Below are 18,802 nucleotides of genomic sequence, written 5' to 3'. Positions count from 1 at the left end.
GTACCCTCTTTGGGGCAGATGTATATATTATTGTTGGTAAAAGGATGCTGGTGGGAATAATGGGTGAGCCCTAGCATAACTCACAGCTTTCTCCACCTCCTCCCAGCTCTCTTGGCTCTTGATGGAGCTTCTGGAGCCTTGATGAATATTCTCTAAAAGCTATAAGTGGACTTTTTTTTTTTACTTGATGCGAAATAAAAATTAAACAAAGATCAGACTTCCTCATTTGCTCCCAACAAGCGTTTAAAAGTTTCAAGTTGCCTCTTGGCAATTGCACTTCCAAGGAATATTAGTTATTAAAAATCAGCGTGAGTTTTCTTCTTGCCTTTATTATCCTTGAGCAGCTGAAATGACATCGTTGGTTCCCCCAGTGAGCGAAGGGGAAGCAGTCACACTTGACATAAGTTGGTGCTGACATCTTTGCTAACAGTAGAGGGCTTGGGGTTGCAGAAACGGAGGTGTTGGAAAAGATGAATCCCTTAGGGTGTCCCCTTAGGGAAGGCCAGATGGGATACATCAGAATTGGGGCTTTTCTTAGTGAGCTCTCAACCTTGCTGGGCCAGAGACGGGATCCTGTCCACATCGTAAAGTTGAATGGCTGATTGACACTGGCTGACACATAAAGCCAGAATGCCAGTGTATGAATATTCGATGGAAAAATAAAACCCTCATGGAGATGAATATTCTATGTCATCTTTTCCTGTAGAGGACACTAAATTATGATTGTCAGTGATTTGAGTACTTCATAGATTTTCATGAAGACCGTCTGGTGAAGCCAACTTCATAGAAGAGATAACATCCAGGACTAAAAGAAAGCAGGTCTCCAGGCCAGGACACTGTGTCTTCTTCCAGCTATGCTTAAAGAGGGGTTTGCTTTTTTTTTTTTGTCCTTTTGCCATTTCTTGGGCTACTCCTGCGGCACATGGAGGTTCCCAGGCTAGGGGTCGAATTGGAGCTGGAGCCGCCGGCTTCTGCCAGAGCCACAGCAGCGCCAGATCCGAGCCGTGTCTGCAACCTACACCACAGCTCACAGCAACGCCGAATCCTTAACCCACTGAGCAAGGGCAGGGATCGAACCTGCAACCTTATGGTTCCTAGTCAGATTCGTTAACCACTGAGCAACGACAGGAACTCCAAAGGATTTGCTTCTTGGGTGGTCCTTTTTTTTTGTCCTTTGTCTTTGTTGTTGTTGTTGTTGTTGCTGTTGCTATTTCTTGGGCCGCTCCTGCGGCATATGGAGGTTCCCAGGCTAGGGGTTGAATCGGAGCTGTAGCCACCGGCCTACGCCAGAGCCACAGCAACGCGGGATCCGAGCCGCGTCTGCAACCTACACCACAGCTCACGGCAACGCCGGATAGTTAACCCACTGAGCAAGGACAGGGTTCGGTGAACCCGCAACCTCATGGTTCCTAGTCGGATTCCTTAACCACTGCGCCACGACGGGAACTCCAAAGTCACTTTCTTTTTTTTTTGTCTTTTTTTGTTGTTGTTGTTGTTGCTATTTCTTGGGCCGCTCCCGCGGCATATGGAGGTTCCCAGGCTAGGGGTCTAATCGGAGCTGCAGCCACCGGCCTACGCCAGAGCCACAGCAAAGGGTGGTCCTTTTTAAGGTCCCATTTTGATCTAGCACAAGTCCCCCCCTCTCCATTTAAGGAATGTGTCCTTGGATTCGCTGATAATTTGTTCTTTTCTCCTTTGTGCTGAGACCTACATTAACCTCTGTATTTGCTATGGTATAGATAAAGTGCTATAACTTAGATGCAAAAATGCAGTTTATTTCTCCCTTGTGTTAACAGCCGGGGGTAAGATAAGCAAACTTTGTTCCGTGGGGCCATCCAGAGACCCAGGCTGGTGGGGCGCAGTTGTGCCATCCTGAGTGTGCCAACTCTGTCTGGTTCCAGGGGCTGCTTCCTTTATCCTCTGCACAGTTGGAGGTTTTTTGTTTTGGTTTTGTTTGTTTGTTTTTTAGGGCCACACTCACATATGGAAGTTCCCAGGCTAGGGGTCGAATTGGAGCTACAGTTGCTGGCCTTTGCCATAGCCATAGCAATGTTGGATCCGAGTCACATCTGCGGCCTACACTGCAGCTCACTGCAACGCCGGATCCCCAACCCACTGAGTGAGGCCAGGGATCGAACCTGCGTCCTCATGGATACTAGTCAGATTTGTTTCCACTGAGCCACCTTGGGAACTTCTTGTTTAAATTGTTTATGCACAAGTTACTGGGCCAGGGATGGAACCCACGCCACAGCAGTGACATTGCTGGATCCTTAACCAGATAGGCCACCAGGGACCTCCTGTGACACTTTTCAATAACTATTTATAATTATTTATTGCCAGAATGATTAACTCCAATTTAGAGAAGAAAACTAAAGTACTGAGACCTAAAAAGCACTGTTTTGTAGACTGAAATTAAAGCCTCCCATAGGTAGTACCCGTTGCCCAGCGCACAGGAGGCTTAGCAGTAAGGCTGCCGTTAACATGTTATGTCAGATTTCTAGGTGCCCCTAGAATCTGTTTTCACCTTTTAGAGTAATAGGCTTACTTGAATACAGAGATGCCCTGCAAAAGGTTACGTATCCCAGCCTCCCTTGCAGCTAGGTCATATGTCTTATTTTTGGCTATTGGGATAAAAATGAAGGCAAACATATACAATTTCCATTTCACATTCTTAAAAAAAAAAAAAAAAAAAATTTGAAGCTGCTTGTCCTCCAGGTGGCCCTTCTTCCTTCCAGCAGGCCAGAACACAAACACAGCGCTGGTGATGAAAACCTCCACCTAGGGAGTTTCTGTCCTGGTACAGCAGAAACAAATACAACGAATACGTTAAGGAACTGGCCTTACCATGAGCTGTGGTGTAGGTCACAGACACGGCTCAGATTGGGCGTTGCTGTGGCTCTGGCATAGGCCCGCAGCTGCAGCTCCATTTTGACCCCTCGCCTGGGAACCTCCAGAGGCAGTGGGAAGTGGCCCTAGAAAGACAAAGCAGGAGTTCCCGTCGTGGCACAGTGGTTAACGAATCTGACTAGGAACCATGAGGTTGCGGGTTCGGTCCCTGCCCTTGCTTAGTGGGTTAACGATCCGGCATTGCTGTGAGCTGTGGTGTAGGTTGCAAATGTGGCTCGGATCCAGCGTTGCTGTGGCTCTGGCGTAGGCCGGTGGCTACAGCTCTGATTAGACCCCTAGCTTGGGAACCTCCATATGCCGTGGGATCGCCCAAGAAATAGCAAAAAGACAAAAAAAAAAAGGAAAGACAAAGCAAACAATTGAAACAAGTCCTGAAACAGAACTATGGATACCACTATGTGTATTTAAATGCAAATGCATTTTCCCCAAGGGGTGCTCATTAATGGAGTTTTTAATTGATAGTTGAAAAGTTTTTTAAGATTAAAATGAAGGATGCATGAATAGCATCTTCAGTGGAAACACTCTGTCATCCACGTAAGACATAAAACGTAGCTAGCTTATAGGTCAGAAAACTATAGCTGTGCTTCGGCTTAAGGACTGCCCATCTCCAAAGAAAATAATTGTAGAAAATTTAAGCCTAGAAGGAACCTTGATGCTTAATCCAGTTTCTTTCTTCCCTCCTGCCTTCTTCATTCCTCCTCCTTTTAAGAGACTGAGAACTTCCTGTGTGTAAGAACTGTGCCAGGTGCTGGTAGACCCCATCCTTGTGCACATGGAATCTATGGTCTATGAGCAGTAATTCATACATATTGATTAGTAGTCACACAAGTAAATATCGGAACATAATTGTGATAAGTGCCGTGAAGGAGAATGTGGGGCAGTGTGATAAGGTGTATGGGAGTTGGAGTTCCCCATTGTGGCTCAGCAGAAATGAATCTGACTGGCATCCGTGAGGACGCAGGTTCGATCCCTGGCCTCGCTCAGTGGGTTGAGGGTCTGGCGTTGCTGTGAGCTATGGTGTAGGTTGCAGATGCAGCTCGGATCTGGTATTGCTGTGGCTGTGATGTTCACAGATGCAGCTTGAATCTGGCATTTCTGTGGCTGTAGTGTAGGCTGGTATCTGTCGCTCCTATTGGACTCCTAGCCTGGGAACTTCTTTCTGTATGCAGCACAGCAGCCCTAAAATAAAAGACCAAAAGAAAAAAAAAAAAAGCATATGGGAATGTGGGGACTAGTGGCCATGTTGGGAGCTTGGCAATCTTTTGTCCTTAACTGGAGAAGTCAGCCCACTTAACATTAACAGTGATTAATATATTGCAACTTACTTTGCTCATTGTTTGTTTTTCTCTCCTTTGTTGCCATCTATTATGTTACCAGAATTTTTTCTTATCCATTTTTTTTTTTGCCTACCTGCTGTTTTTTATTTCTATTATTTTAAGTGGTTCACTCAAGAAATTTTAACGTGTGCTTATCAAAGTCTATATATATATATTTTTTTTTTGTCTTTTCTAGGGCTGCACCCGAGGCATATGGAAGTTCCCAGGCTAGGGGTCTGATCAGAGCTGTAGCCACTGGCCTATGCCACAACCCTAGCAACGAGGGATCCAAGCCACGTCTGTGACCTACACCACAGCTCACAGCAACGCCGAATCCTTAACCCACTGATCAAGGCCAGGGATCGAACCCGAAACCTCATGGTTCCTAGTTGGATTCATTTCCACTGCGTCAAGATGGGAACTCCCTGTACTTAATGATATTTTTTGTCTTTCTTTTGAAAAATGTGAGTTCCTTGACTGCAGTCATTTATTTCTTTGTATTTTAGTGTCTTTTTTAATAGCTCCCTAAGACATTGATCTATATGATCAATGTTTACTTAGAAATATCCACCTGTTTACATTTCTTTGTCCATTATTTTCTCTCTTTTTTGCAGTCATTATAAATGTTTTTATTTTAAAATGGATTTTTTTTTGGGGGAGGGCCACATCTGCATCATGTCAAAGTTCCTAGGCTAGGGATCAAACCTTTGCCACAGCAGTAGCCTGAGCACAGCAGTGACAGTGCTGGATCCTCAACTGCTAGGCCCCCAGGGAACTCCAGAAAAATGGATATTTTAGTACCCAGAATGTGGAAAGTCCATGATCTATCATTTTCTTTTTCACCTCAGACCTACTGTCCAGGATCACTGTCCTTCTGTCTGATGTACATATTTAAAAATTTCCTTTAGTGAGCGTCTGTTGGTGGAATTCTGACAGTTGTTCTTTGTCTTTTTTTTTTTGTCTTTTTAGGGCCACACCTGCAGCCTATGGAGGTTCCCAGGCTAGGGGTCTAATTGGAGCTGTAGCTGCTGGCTTACACCACAGCCACAGCAACGCCAGATCCAAGCTGCATCTGCAGCCTACACTACAGCTCACGGCAACACCAGATCCTTAACCCACTGAGCGAGGCCAGGGATTGAAGCCGCAACTTCATGGTTCCTAGTTGGATTCGTTTCCACTGCGGCACAACAGGAACTCCCTGACAGTTGTTCTCTGAAAATAACTTTATTCGGCTTGCGTTCTTGAAAGTTATCTCAATCCTTGTTTGACAGTTACTGTCTTGTGTAACACTTTGAAGCTGTCCTTTCACTCTCTTTTGATTTCTGCTTTTCTGCTGAGAAGTCAGTTGTCAGTCTTGTTGACCTTTGTTTTTCATGCATTAGATCTGGAGTTGGTCTCATTCATTAGGTCTGGAGTCGGTCTCATTCTTTAGGTCTGGAGTTGGTCTCATTCTTTAGGTCCGGAGCTGGTCTCTTGGTTCTGCCTTAGTTACTTGCTGGGATGACACTGAAGCTGCAGGTCTGCTGATAACACTTTTGGTGGCAGTGGTTTGTGGATTCATACATTTCTTTTTGCTAATTGCCTTTTCTTAGAATCTTGCCTTTGTAGTTAAAACTTTTGACCATTTTTATTCCTTCGAAAGGTATGGAACAGAACAAGTAACTGAAGGCTTGGTGATAAAGACTCAAAGTATAGACTCGAACACACTTTTTTTTTTTTGTCTTTTTGCTATTTCTTGGGCCGCTCCCGTGGCACATGGAGGTTCCCAGGCTAGGGGTCGAATCAGAGCTGTAGCCGCTGGCCTACGCCAGAGCCACAGCAACGCTGGATCCGAGCCGCGTTTGCAACCTACACCACAGCTCACGGCAATGCTGGATCGTTAACCCACTGAGCAAGGGCAGGGACCAAACCCGCAACCTCATGGTTCCTAGTCAGATTCGTCAACCACTGCGCCACCACGGGAACTCCCGGAACACACTTTAATAGCAGAAACACCACAGAGCTTTTACGAAAATGTTTAAATTTGAATAGGTGCTTTCTTTGATTCTTTTATTTACCTGAGAATATTTCTTTGCCTAGTTTTTGTTTTTTCCATACGAGCTGTTTAGAAACTAAGTGGAAGTCTCTCAGATAGTATTTGTTCTAAGGTATGTAAACAGGAGTAGGATCTTAGCTATGTATTTACACTAGGGATGATAATTTACTGGATAATCTTTTCATTAGTTTACTTCGAGGATAGCTTAAGAACAATGATCTTCAGAGGCTGTTTGCTTTTTAAGAAATCTAAGACTCTTTCCTTTTAACTAAAAGTAAAATGTCAGGACTTCCCGAGTTGGTGCAGTGGAAACGAATCCAGCTAGGAACCATGAGGTTGCAGGTTCAATTCCTGGCTTCACTCAGTGGGTTAAGGATCTGGCGTTGCCATGGCTGTGGTATAGGCTGGCGGCTGTAGCTCTGATCCCTTAGCCTGGGAACCTCCATACGTTGCAAGTGTGGCCCTTAAAAAAAAAAAAAAAAAAAGTAAAATGTCAGATATTAACATCACCATTCAAGAAAGTTCTAATACCTAGATTCACAGTAATGAATGTTTACATCACACACCTTATCGTATTATATTATGTGTCGCTGCTTTGTAGGAAAAAAATTTCACTCTAAAGTTCAATATAGCCACACCGTTCTTGAGTGGAACGCAAAATTACATTCTAATGGTTAAGTCCGTTATTGCCTCAACTTTCGTCAGTAAAGACATTCTGTTTTATTAGTTTCACTTCTGTCTTTGGAGAATAGCTGTAGGAATAAAGTATTCTTTTATGTATTGAAGCTAAAGAGGAAGTAAGAAATCTAATCACTTTTTTTTTGTCTTTTGTCTTTTTGTTGTTGTTGTTGTTGCTATTTCTTGGGCCGCTCCCGCGGCATATAGAGGTTCCCAGGCTAGGGGTCTAATCGGAGTTGTAGCCGCTGGCCTACGCCAGAGCCACAGCAACTCGGGATCCGGATCCGAGCCGCGTCTGCAACCTACACCACAGCTCACGGCAACGCCGGATCGTTAACCCACTGAGCAAGGGCAGGGACTGAACCCGCAACCTCATGGTTCCTAATCGGATTCGTTAACCACTGCGCCATGACGGGAACTCCTCTAATCACTTTATAAACAGTCTTTCAAAGTGTTATTTTTTTTTGTCTTTTTGCTTTTCTAGGGCCGCTCTCGCGGCATATGGAGGTTCCCAGGCTAGAGGGTCGAATCAGAGTTGTAGCCACAGCAACACTGGATCCGAGCCACATCTGCAACCTACACCACAGCTCACGGCAACGCCAGATCCATAACCCACTGAGCAAGGCCAGGGATCGAACCTGCAACCTCATGGTTCCTAGTCGGATTTGTTAACCACTGAGCCAAGACGGGAACTCCTATTTTTTTTTTTTTTTTAATGGTAATCCTAGTCGTTGCAGTAGGATGGTTACAAATAAGGAGGAGTTCCCGTCGTGGCGCAGTGGTTAACGAATCCGACTAGGAACCATGAGCTTGCCGTGAGCTGTGGTGTAGGCTGCAGACGCGGCTCGGATCCCGAGTTGCTGTGGCTCTGGCGTAGGCCAGTGGCTACAGCTCCGATTCGACCCCTAGCCTGGGAACCTCCATATGCTGCGGGAGCGGCCCAAGAAATGGCAAAAAGACAAAAAAAAAGAAAAAAAAAATAAGGAGGAACAGACCTAATAAATGGAATATATCAGCACACAAAGAACACCAATTTGGCCACACTGAAAAATTAACTTAGCCGTTTGCACTTCGTGTTTTCTCTCTTCCACATTCAGCTTTCTGGCCCTCTAATACTTGATCCTTTTGGCACAAAGTTGAGGCCTCCATAGGCCATTCCAAACTCGGCCTCAGGGGAGGCCTATCTCTTTATATCCAGAGAGCTAGTGTTCTTTCAGCCAGAAAAGGGAACACAGTTGTTCTCCCCGTTCACGCCCTCCCCACCCCCAAGTCTCCCAGTGGCTTTTTGGACAGCCCTCTTTCTGGCCTCTGCTAGAGGACCGTCCTTGGCCTTCGGTCCACTGTCCAGGCATCGTTCTCATTATTCTGAGGGTGGAGTGGTGCCTCAGCCTGAGGCTGAAGGTCAGCCCGACCCAATTCCGTCCAGGGAAGCTGGGATTGCTTCTGCTGGGCTTGCCAGTCGGGTTTCATATCGCTGCCAGCCTCCTGTCACATTGCAAGCTGCTGTCTAGGACACTCCCTTGAAAAGAATTGCAAGCCTGCTGCCAGGGGATTGGTCAGCAGAGTCGCCAGGACTTGGGAACCGGGTGTGGCGGCTTCTGGGACGGAACCTGGGTTGCCAGAAAGAGCATGTGTGGCATTTGTAATCAGCTGAAAACTCTGTGACCTGGTGCCGGTTCCCCCTGAAGTCCAGGAGTTCGCATCTGTAGAATGGTGTAATAACAATCGCACCCCACCCCGGAGGCAGACCCACTTTAGTAATACACAGCCGTGCATGGCGGTGGTGATTTCTTGATTTAATCCGTTAGCCATGGGGAAGACATGCTAGAAGGGTGGCACTGTGAGCTGCAGGGTGAATGAGAAGGACTTCATTGAATGAATTTGGGGTGGGGTGGGGGGACTCCCAATAATACATTAGAAAAAATTAAAAAAAAATTTTTTTATGGCTGCACCCTGGGCCAGGCATTGAATTTGAGCTGCAGCTGTGGCAACGCTGGATCCTTTAATCCACTGCCCTGGGCCGGGGGTCCGACCTTCCCCTCTGTAGTGACCCAAGCTGCTGCAGTCTGATTTTTAACCCAGTGCACCACAGTGGGAACTCCTAACGTAATACATTTTAAAAATTGGCTGGTTGAAGTGGGGCAGGAAGAAAAGACAGCACTTCCGTTTTACTGCTTAATGTTTATCTCGCCCAGTGTATAACCTGGAGGATTTATAGCTTCTACAACTGAAAATGCTGGCTGTTAATTATAATCCACCTCAAAGGATGAGCTGTAATCTTGGTCTCTAAAGAGTTCCAGAAGTCTGCTACTTTGTGGTGTGAGGAAGAAAATCCTCTCCTGCGGAGGCTTTCACCTGCCAGCCCCTTCGCCCCAGCCACCAGTGTAGCAGAATTCCTTTTCACTCTGAATGGAACAACAGCTCATTTATTTGACTGTCTTTCCCACTAGACAATACCTTGGAGAGGAATGGTGTGTGTGGTTTGTTTTTTTTTTTTTTGTCTTTTGCCTTTTCTAGGGCCGCTCCCACGGCGTATGGAGGTTCCCAGGCTAGGGGTCTAATCAGAGCTGTGGCCACCGGCCTACGCCAGAAACACAGCTACGCGGGATCCAAGCCGCGTTTGCAACCTACACCACAGCTCACGGCAACGCCGGATCCTTAACCCACTGAGCAAGGTCAGGGATCAAACCTGCAACCTCATGGTTTCTAGTCGGATTCGTTAACCACCGAGCCACGACGGGAACTCTGGAATAGTGTGTATTGATGTTAGCAAGGTGCCTGGCATGTATTTGTTGCCTAATAGATAATTTTTGAACCAATCAGTAGATGAATGCATGTGACAGTATTTTTTCTACAGTTTACTTGGTTGCTGATGTGTGCTTGCCCCTAGGCCTACGGTGGGCACTGTGCCTTCTTCATCTTTGTATGAGTTTTAAGCAGAGTGTTGAGCAGAGAGTGGAGGAACTAATTTAGTCAACTTCTTAGGCAGGTGGGTAAATCTGATTTTCCCTGGAATGTATTTACCACAGTTGTTTGAATTGAAATAGCAAATGTCAGACATTTATTTTTCTATCAGAACAGGGCCGTGTACACAGAGGCTACTTTTAAAAATCTCACATTAAAAGGTACTTAAGGAGTTCCTGTCGTGGCTCAGTGGTTAACGAATCCGACTAGGAACCATGAGGTTGCGGGTTTGATCCCTTGGCCTTGCTCAGTGGGTTAAGGATCCGGCGTTGCCGTGAGCTGTGGTGTAGGTCGCAGAAGTGGCTCAGATCCTGAGTTGCTGTGGCTCTGCATAGGCCAGTGGCTACAGCTCTGATTAGACCCCTAGCGTGGGAACCTCTGTATGCTGCGGGAGCAGCCCTCAAAAGGCAAAAAGACAAAAAAAAATAAAAAAAAGTATAATGTTTAAAAAAAAAATTAAAAAAAAGTATAATGTTTAAAAAAAAAAAAGGTACTTAAAAGAAAGTGTTTATAAGCCTGGAAACAAAGATAAGTGTGTATAAATAAAGCTACTCTTATTGACCTAGAGAGAGAGAGAGGAAAAAAAAGTACTTTAATTCTCTTCCTGGACAGTGCAAGGACCTATGATCAGTTCATTTCCAGTTATCCTCTCATGATCTGTATGCTGTTACTGCGTTTTGATTCTGTTTGACTTTGCCCTCCTAAATCATTATTGTTATTATGTGTTACCATTGCCAACATAATTATCATTTTTGTTGTTAACTTCTTTGTACACCTTAAGCCTTTCATCTGGTATCATTTTTCTTTTGCTCAAAGAACACCCTTTATTTAATGCTTTCTTTATTCCTGAACTACTGATGACAGATTCCCCTTTGTCTGAAAATATCTTTGTTTCATTTTCATCCTTGAAGGATTGTGTTTTGTTTTGTTTTGTTTTTGCTTGATATAAACTTGTATGTGGTTCTTTTCCTTCCTAGCATTTTAAAGATGTAACTACATTGTCTTCTGGCTGCTGCTGCTGCCTTTTTTTTTTTTTTTTTTTCATTTTGGCCGTGCCTATGCCCCAGCAGTGGCAATGTTGGAACCTTAACCTCCTGAGCCACCAGGGAACTCCCATGGCTTCTTTTGTTTTTATTAAAGGCAGCTTATCTGAATATTTTCTTCTGTCTTATCCAGCTCATTGGTTTTTCTTATAACTCTTGTCTTATTGGGTTCAGCCCATCAACCAAGTTCTTGATTTGGCTACTGTATTTTTACATTCTAGAGTTTCTGTTGTTTAAAAAAATCTCTCCTCTTTTTTGGTAATTCAAATTCCCTGACAAAATTCTTATTCTGTTTTTTTTTGTTTTTTTTTTAAAGAAGCTTGTTTAGGAGTTCCCGTTGTGGCGCAGTGGTTAACGAATCCGACTAGGAACCATGAGGTTGCGGGTTCGGTCCCTGCCCTTGCTCAGTGGGTTGAGGATCCGGCGTTGCCGTGAGCTCTGGTGTAGGTTGCAGACGCGGCTCGGATCCTGCGTTGCTGTGGCTCTGGTGTAGGCCGGTGGCTACAGCTCCGATTAGACCCCTAGCCTGGGAACCTCCATATGCCGCGGAAACGGCCCAAAGAAATAGCAAAAAGACAAAAAAAAAAGACAAAAAAAAAGAAGCTTGTTTAAACAACAAGACGCTTGACTTGAAGGGAAAACTATCTACGGTTCATTTCTTTTAGAGTATTTTATCCCTGCTTAAAGACAGATTGCCCTACATGTAACAGCTATGTACAAAAATTTATAAAATTATCCTTGGTTTTACAATGATTTTTTTTTGTCTTTTTTGTCTTTGTTGTTGTTGTTGTTGTTGCTATTTCTTGGGCCGCTCCCGCAGCATATGGAGGTTCCCAGGCTAGGGGTCGAATTGGAGTTGTGGCTGCCAGCCTACGCCAGAGCTACAGCAACATGGGATCTGAGCCGCATCTGCAACACACCACAGCTCACTGTAATGCCAGATCCTTAACCCTCCAAGTAAGGCCAGGGATCGAACCCATGTCCTTATGGATGCTGGTCAGGTTCGTTAACCACTGAGCCACAATGGGAACTCCAGGCAAGGATTTTTATGTTCTTTTTTTGTTAAACAGTGAGCAAACAATAACTTCCTGGAATATAGAGACAAGAAATGAATGAGCACGCCACTAATGGAGAAAGAGCCTATTTTCACAGAACCAGTATTTTTCCCCTATCCTATCTCCCTTTGATGTCTATCAAAACATACCACTGGCCATTTAGTTAAACAAAAAAGGGATATGCTTATGCACATACATCTGTTACTTCTTGTACAATAAAGGAAGGGGGAAGGGGAAAATGAAAGAATAGAGAAAACTGTACTCTGGTAGCCAGGATGTGGTGGAACCAAATTGTGGTTTTCTTTCTTTCTTTCTTTCTTTTGTCCTTTGTCTTTCTAGGGCCACACCTGCAGCATATGGAGTTTCCCAGGCTAGGGGTTGAATCAGAGCTGTAGCTGCCAGCCTACACCACAGCAATGAGGGATCCTTAACCCACTGAGCAGGGCCAGGGATCAAACCCGCATCCTCATGCACACTAGTCAGGTTCATTAACCGCTGAGCCATGATGGGAACTCTAAATTGCGGTTTTCTAATTGAGAATATCTTCTGGGTCTGGAGAAGTAGAATTCTGGAGTAAAGTAGCAGGTACCCTTTTAATAGACACCTCCTCTCTGCTGCTGGAACACATCAGTTGTATCTTCATCCTCCATGTCCAACTGTGCAGGTGTGTCTGTTTCACTCATTGGCTGCCTGTCAAATCAGAATCTAATTGGCCTCATTGACAAGCCCTGTCGTTCACAATAGACTTTCATTGGCTCAGTAAGTGGTGTATGCCTCTTAATCTTGAACTGCACCATGGAACCATCCTGCCCTGCCACTTTCAAACTAGCATGATTGTTGTTCTTAGTCTTGACTTCTTGGGCATTTGACTGGGCATGGCCAGCGCTGGAGTCTCCTCAGCTGCTGCTTCACAAAAGAGGTACCAGGTCCACACCGAAGGAGCATGTAAGCTGCACCAGGAGCAGCCGAAGGAGGTGGCAGCGGTGGAGGAGGGAGAGGGCTGCTGTGTTTTTTTTTTTTTTTTTAATCCTCTCTCTTTTTGTTGTTCTTCTTTATGTACTCTTGGCTCATGGAAGTTCCCAGGCTAGGGGTCTAATCTGAGCACAGCCACCGGCTTACGCCACAGCCACAGCAACGCAGGATCCAAGCTGCATCTGTGACCTATACCACAGCTCAGTGCAATGCCGGATCCTTAACCCACTGAGCGAGGCCAGGGATGGAACCCGCAACCTCACGGTTCCCAGTCGAATTTGTTTCCCTTGTGCCATGATGGGACATCTTTAAATCATCTCTTTGAATATTGTAAGCACAGTCACTTTAAAAGGGGAATCCCATTAACTTCAGTATTTAGAGTACCTGTGGTCTGTTTCTGTTGTCTGTTGTTTCTGCTGGTTCTTGTTCTTAGTATCCTTTCTTTTCTTTCTTGTATTCTGGACATTGTATTTGAATAATTGAAGAAATAATTCGTAGCACGAGATGGTATCTTTTCTCCAGTAAGGCTTTTGACAGTTTCTTACAGGGGCCTATTAGCTGGTGATCCCCTCAATCCAGTTTCAGAATTTGGAGGATGCAAAGCTGGGCTGTGTCTCTCTAAAGACTTGTCTTCTTGGAGTTCCCGTCATGGCGCAGTGGTTAACGAATCCGACTAGGAACCATGAGGTTGCGGGTTCCATCCCTGGCCTTGCTCAGTGGGTTAAGGATCCGGTGTTGCCGTGAGCTGTGTTGTAGGTTACAGATGTGGCTTGGATCTTGGGGTTGCTGTGGCTTTGGGGTAGGCCAGCAGTTACAGCTCCAACTGGACCCCTGGCCCGGTAACTTCCATATGCCGCGAGTGCAGCCCTAAAAGGCAAAAAAATAGAAAAATAAAGACTTGTCTTTGGTTCACCTTACTCCAGTGGTGAGGCGCCTTCATGGTCTTGTGGCAAAGCCCTGGGGATTATTGCCCTCCACACCCACCCAGTGTCCCCTGTACTCCAGCTCTTATTAACTCTGGCCCAGCAAGCCTGACAAGGTGCTCTCAAGCTCTTAGCTCTTGTCCATCTGGAATCCACAAATGCCCTCAGGGGTGATTCTATCTGCTCCTGGATCTTGGTCCCATAATTTTTCATTGCCTTGCTAGCGAATGCCTTTTCACAGATGTTGTTTTTATTATGTCCAAATTGTTTCATTGTCCTTACTGCAAAGATTGGTTTGTATAACCTAGTTCACTGTCACTGGAAGTGGCAGATCTCTTAGTTGTTACTGTTTTATTTTACTGACTTTTTCTCCTCTGCTATGCCTGTTTCCAAGCTTTAACTTGAATGCCTAGCCAGATATGCTTGTTATTGGCCATCTTCTTGCTTTAGAACGTCAGGCTTAATAATAATATTCTTAAAAAAAAATTTTTTTTTGTCTTTTGTCTTTTTTTAGGACTGCACCCGGAGGTTCCCAGGCTAGGGGTCTAATTGGAGCTTCAGCTGCCAGCTTACGCCACAGCCATAGCAACGCCAGTCAGTTCCGAGCCACGTCTGTGACCTACACCACAGCTCACGGCAACGACGGATCCTTAACCCATTGAGTGAGGCCAGGGATTGAACCCACAACCTCATGGTTCCTAGTCGGATTCATTTCCACTGAGCCACAACAGGAACTCTAATAATAATATTCTATAACATATTTTGTATTCTTTTTTTTTTTTTTTTGCTTTTCAGGGCCACACCTGCGGCATATGGAAGTTCCCAGGCTAGGGGTTGAATCGGAGCTGTGGCTGCTGGCCGACACCACAGCCACAGCAATTCGGGATCTGAGCCACATCTACAATCTACATCACAGCTCATGGCAACACCAGATCCTTAACCCACTGAGGGAGGCCAGGGATTGAACCCACATCCTCATGGATACTAGTTGGCTTCTTAACCCGTTGAGCCACAGTGGGAACTCACTAAAAATATTGTTGGCTCTTGAAATAATTTTTCCTGACTATAAAAGCAACTATGCTCATGTTAGATACTCTGAAAAATACAAAAAGGGTATACTGATAGTTTAAGGTATAAGACATCTGCAGACCTATCACATGGTTTATAACATTTATGTCTTAGTGTGTTTAGTCTGTGATTTGTACTTGTGAACTTAAATGATAAATTGGAATAAAAAATTTGTATATTGCAGATAGTATTTAAGATCTTTTTCTTTTTTCTTTTTTTATTTAATGATTTTATTTTTTCCATCTTAGCTGGTTTAGTGTTCTGTCAATTTTCTACTGTACAGCAAGGTGACCCCGTCACACATACATATAGACATTCCTTTTTGTCACATTATCATGCTCCATCATAAGTGACTAGGTCATCATAGTTCCCAGGGCTGCACAGCAGGGTCTTATTGATCTCATTGCTTATCTATTCCAAAGGCAATAGTTTGCATCTATTCGCCCCAAATTCCCAGTCCATCCCATTCCCTCCCCCCCTCATCTTTTTCATTCTACATTATAATGTGAACATTTTCTTGTCATTAATTTTTTAAATATCTTTAATGCCTACTTAGTTGTACTCTTTATTTCATCGTTCTACTTTTGTTTTCAATTTTCGTTATTATAAATAAGTGCAGTGATCCTTTTTGGACACAACTCTCTGTGCAGAATTCTGCTCGTTGTGTAATTATTATCTCAGTGGGTTTGAGCATTCTTAAAGTTCTTTTAGCAAGCCTTTTCAAAAGCAAGCTGAGAATTACATTTTGCATTTTCGGTTGTTTGGATTCAAGCTGCCAGCCTCCCTGTTCATTCAGCATCTGATATATGATCGAAGGGTAAAGAGGGCTGAGGATGCCTGGAGACTGTTCAAGGGCCTGACACCACTTAAGTAATTGGACAAACGTTGAATTTATTTACATGTGGAAGTCATCATTGTCAAGAACAAGGGAAAAATATGTGACACTACAGGAACACTTTGTAAAATAGAATAGGAACAGTTTGTGCATGACCTACCAAAATAGACAGAAAGCCCAAATGTAAGTGAGCGTTAGCTGAATGCGAACTTATGCCTTCTCTTTCCTTTTACATTTAGATGAGCTGTGATCCTTACATAATCTGCTCCTGGCAAATGCTGCCATCTTCTTGGTTCTCATTTGTGGTGCTATTTTATTCTTGTTCAGAATTGATGGATAGGTTGATTTCCATTTTCTCTTTTTCAGGAAGTACTTTCCCAGTGTTCTTGGGGGCTTTGACTTGTAGTTGACCTTTGCATCCAACCGTGTTTAGTATCTACTCTGGCTAGTTCTGCCCCCCAGCCCTTTGCATAGACCTTGGTCCTCATGGGTCACCGTGTCACCCTTCTGTATTCACATCCTCCAGGGTGTGCCAAATTCCCATCCAACAATTGAGGTTTCCTCATAACACAGTAAGTGCATGTCAACACACAGACCTTCTATTATGAAAATTTCACTCTTATTAAAAGGGCTCAACGGTGACTCATTGGTGATGTGTAATGACCTTACCGTCATATCTTTGTATTATCTGTGTCTCCTCTCTCTGGACTGTCTTTTCAAGAACAAGGACAGCTGGAAGGGACCTTGGCCCTTGGACTGTGGTCCCTGGCTCGGGAGCACAGAGAGAAGAAGGGCCACAGGGACCTGGCGGGGGGTGGGGGCGGGCAGAATGACAGTTCCTGGAGCAGCTGGAGCACAGCCCGGCATAGCGACCAGGAGCCAGAACTCTGCTGTCGGGAGCAGTGTGACGTGTTCAGAGACAGGAGAGGGCATGAGAGCACACAGGAACTGCGCAGCAGGTGGTCAGATCTGGGACAGGCAAACAGACACACGGGGCGGGGTGGGGGACCTGAGTCCCAAAGGCTTAGAGGCCAGATGGACAAGATGTAACACGATTATTCCAAGAGCCTGCAAGTACTTTTCCTACCTCAAATCAGCCTTATCATTGTCCTTGAAACAGTCTTCCTGATTTCTGATAACGACAAGGTTTTGTCACCAGGCTTGAAATTTCGGAGTTTTTTTTTTTTTTTTTGTCTTTTTCTGCCATTTCTTGGGCCGCTCCTGCGGCACATGGAAGTTCCCAGGCCAGGAGTTGAGTCGGAGCTGTAGCAGCCCGGCCTACACCAGAGCCACAGCAACACAGGATCCAAGCCACGCCTGCGACCCACACCACAGCTCACGGCAATGCCAGATCCTTAACCCACTGAGCAAGGCAAGGGACCGAACCTGCAACCTCATGGTTCCTGGTCGGATTTGTTAACCACTGAGCCACGACAGGAACTTCCTCAGAGTTTTCTTTTTTTTTTTTTTGGTCTTTTTGTCTTTTTGCTATTTCTTGGGCCGCTCCCGCAGCATATGGAGGTTCCCAGGCTAGGGGTCCAATCGGAGCTGTAGCCACCGGCCTACGCCAGAGCCACAGCAACGCGGGATCCGAGCCGAGTCTGCAACCTACACCACAGCTCACGGCAACGCCGGATCGTCAACCCACTGAGCAAGGGCAGGGACCGAACCCGCAACCTCATGGTTCCTAGTCAGATTCATCAACCACTGCGCCACCACGGGAACTCCGGAGTTTTCATTTTTAATCTTCGCATCTGGTCACTTCCTACGTCTCTAATAATTCCACCTCCACATGGAAAGGTCTTGAGATTCAAACCTTGGCTCTTCCACACGTAGTCAAAGTCACTTAACCAAGTGACTTAACTAAGGGACACGCTAAGACAACGTCACTCAACCTCCCAGACTAACCCTAAGAGGCAGTCAGACAGGGTTGTCATGAGAGTCAGAGCTGAAGTGGATCAGACCCTCATTACTACGCAGCCAGACCATTGTCCTTGCTTGTCTTTTTAGGGCCGCACTCACAGCATATAAAAGTTCCTGGGCTAGGGGTCGAATTGGAGCTGCAGCTGCGGGCCCACACCCCAGTCATGGTAACGTCACATCCTCAACCCACTGAGCAAGGCCAGGGATCAAACCTGCACCCTCATGGAGAGAACATCAGGTCCTTAACCTGCTGAGCCACAATGGGAACCACTGTGGTACTTTCCAGATTGTTTGCCTGCCTCCATTTTCGCCTCCAGGCCTCTTCCAGCTTGATCTTTTAAGGATAGCTCTGATCATGTCCTATCCCCCTCAAAAACCTTTACGGTTTGGGTGTTCCTGTTGTGGCTCAGCAGGTGAAGAACCTGACACAGTGTCCTTGAGGATGCAGGTTTGATTCCTGACTTCACTCAGTGGGTTAAGGATCTGGTGTTGCCGTGAGCTGTGGTGTGGGTTGCAGACGCAGCTCAGATCTGGCGTTGCTGTGGCTGTGGTGTAGACCGGCAGCTACAGCTCTGATTTGACGCCTAACCTGGGAACTTCCATATGCTGAAGGCATGGCTATAAAAAGAAAAAAAAACCCTTTTAAAGTTTCTTCATTAACTGTTTGGGTAAAGCCCCAGATTCCTATCCTGGTTTTGAGGACTTACCACCCCCTGGCCCCAGCCAGCATTTCTCATTCCCTAGCACCCTCTTTTGTCTACAGTGTTGTCACAAATCCAGCTACTTGGCTATTTTCAGTGCAGGCCCCATTCCAGTGGTTTTAACCTGTACTTGAAATTGTTCATTTCTATGCCTCTCAGGTTCCAAAACCTTCTCATCTTTCCAGCCCCATCCAAAGGCTCTGGTGCCATGTGGCACCTCAGCCTCAGGCTTCAGTACTATAATTCTCTGAATTTCCACGATTCCTTCTCCAAGCTCTTATCGCGCTTACAGCTTTATGCTTTGTGTTAGTTGGGGGCATGTTTTATTTAACCTCCTATTTTGAATCCTGGAGGGTTCTTTCTAAGCTCTTGGCAAAGTGCT

At 45.3% G+C, this 18,802-nt stretch overlaps 1 protein-coding gene and 1 pseudogene across 1 annotated transcript in view; one reads left to right on the top strand and one right to left on the bottom strand.

Moving 5' to 3' along the window:
- Positions 1-18,802, top strand: part of LAPTM4B (lysosomal protein transmembrane 4 beta) — an 84,358-nt gene that overhangs the window by 10,182 nt on the left and 55,374 nt on the right. The gene's annotated exons all lie outside the window — the stretch shown is intronic.
- Positions 12,519-16,471, bottom strand: LOC125130019 (small ubiquitin-related modifier 2-like; annotated as a pseudogene).

This window comes from Phacochoerus africanus, chromosome 6, assembly GCF_016906955.1.
Source record: "Phacochoerus africanus isolate WHEZ1 chromosome 6, ROS_Pafr_v1, whole genome shotgun sequence".
Lineage (NCBI taxonomy): Eukaryota > Metazoa > Chordata > Mammalia > Artiodactyla > Suidae > Phacochoerus > Phacochoerus africanus.
This window is presented reverse-complemented; position numbering and strand designations above follow the sequence as displayed.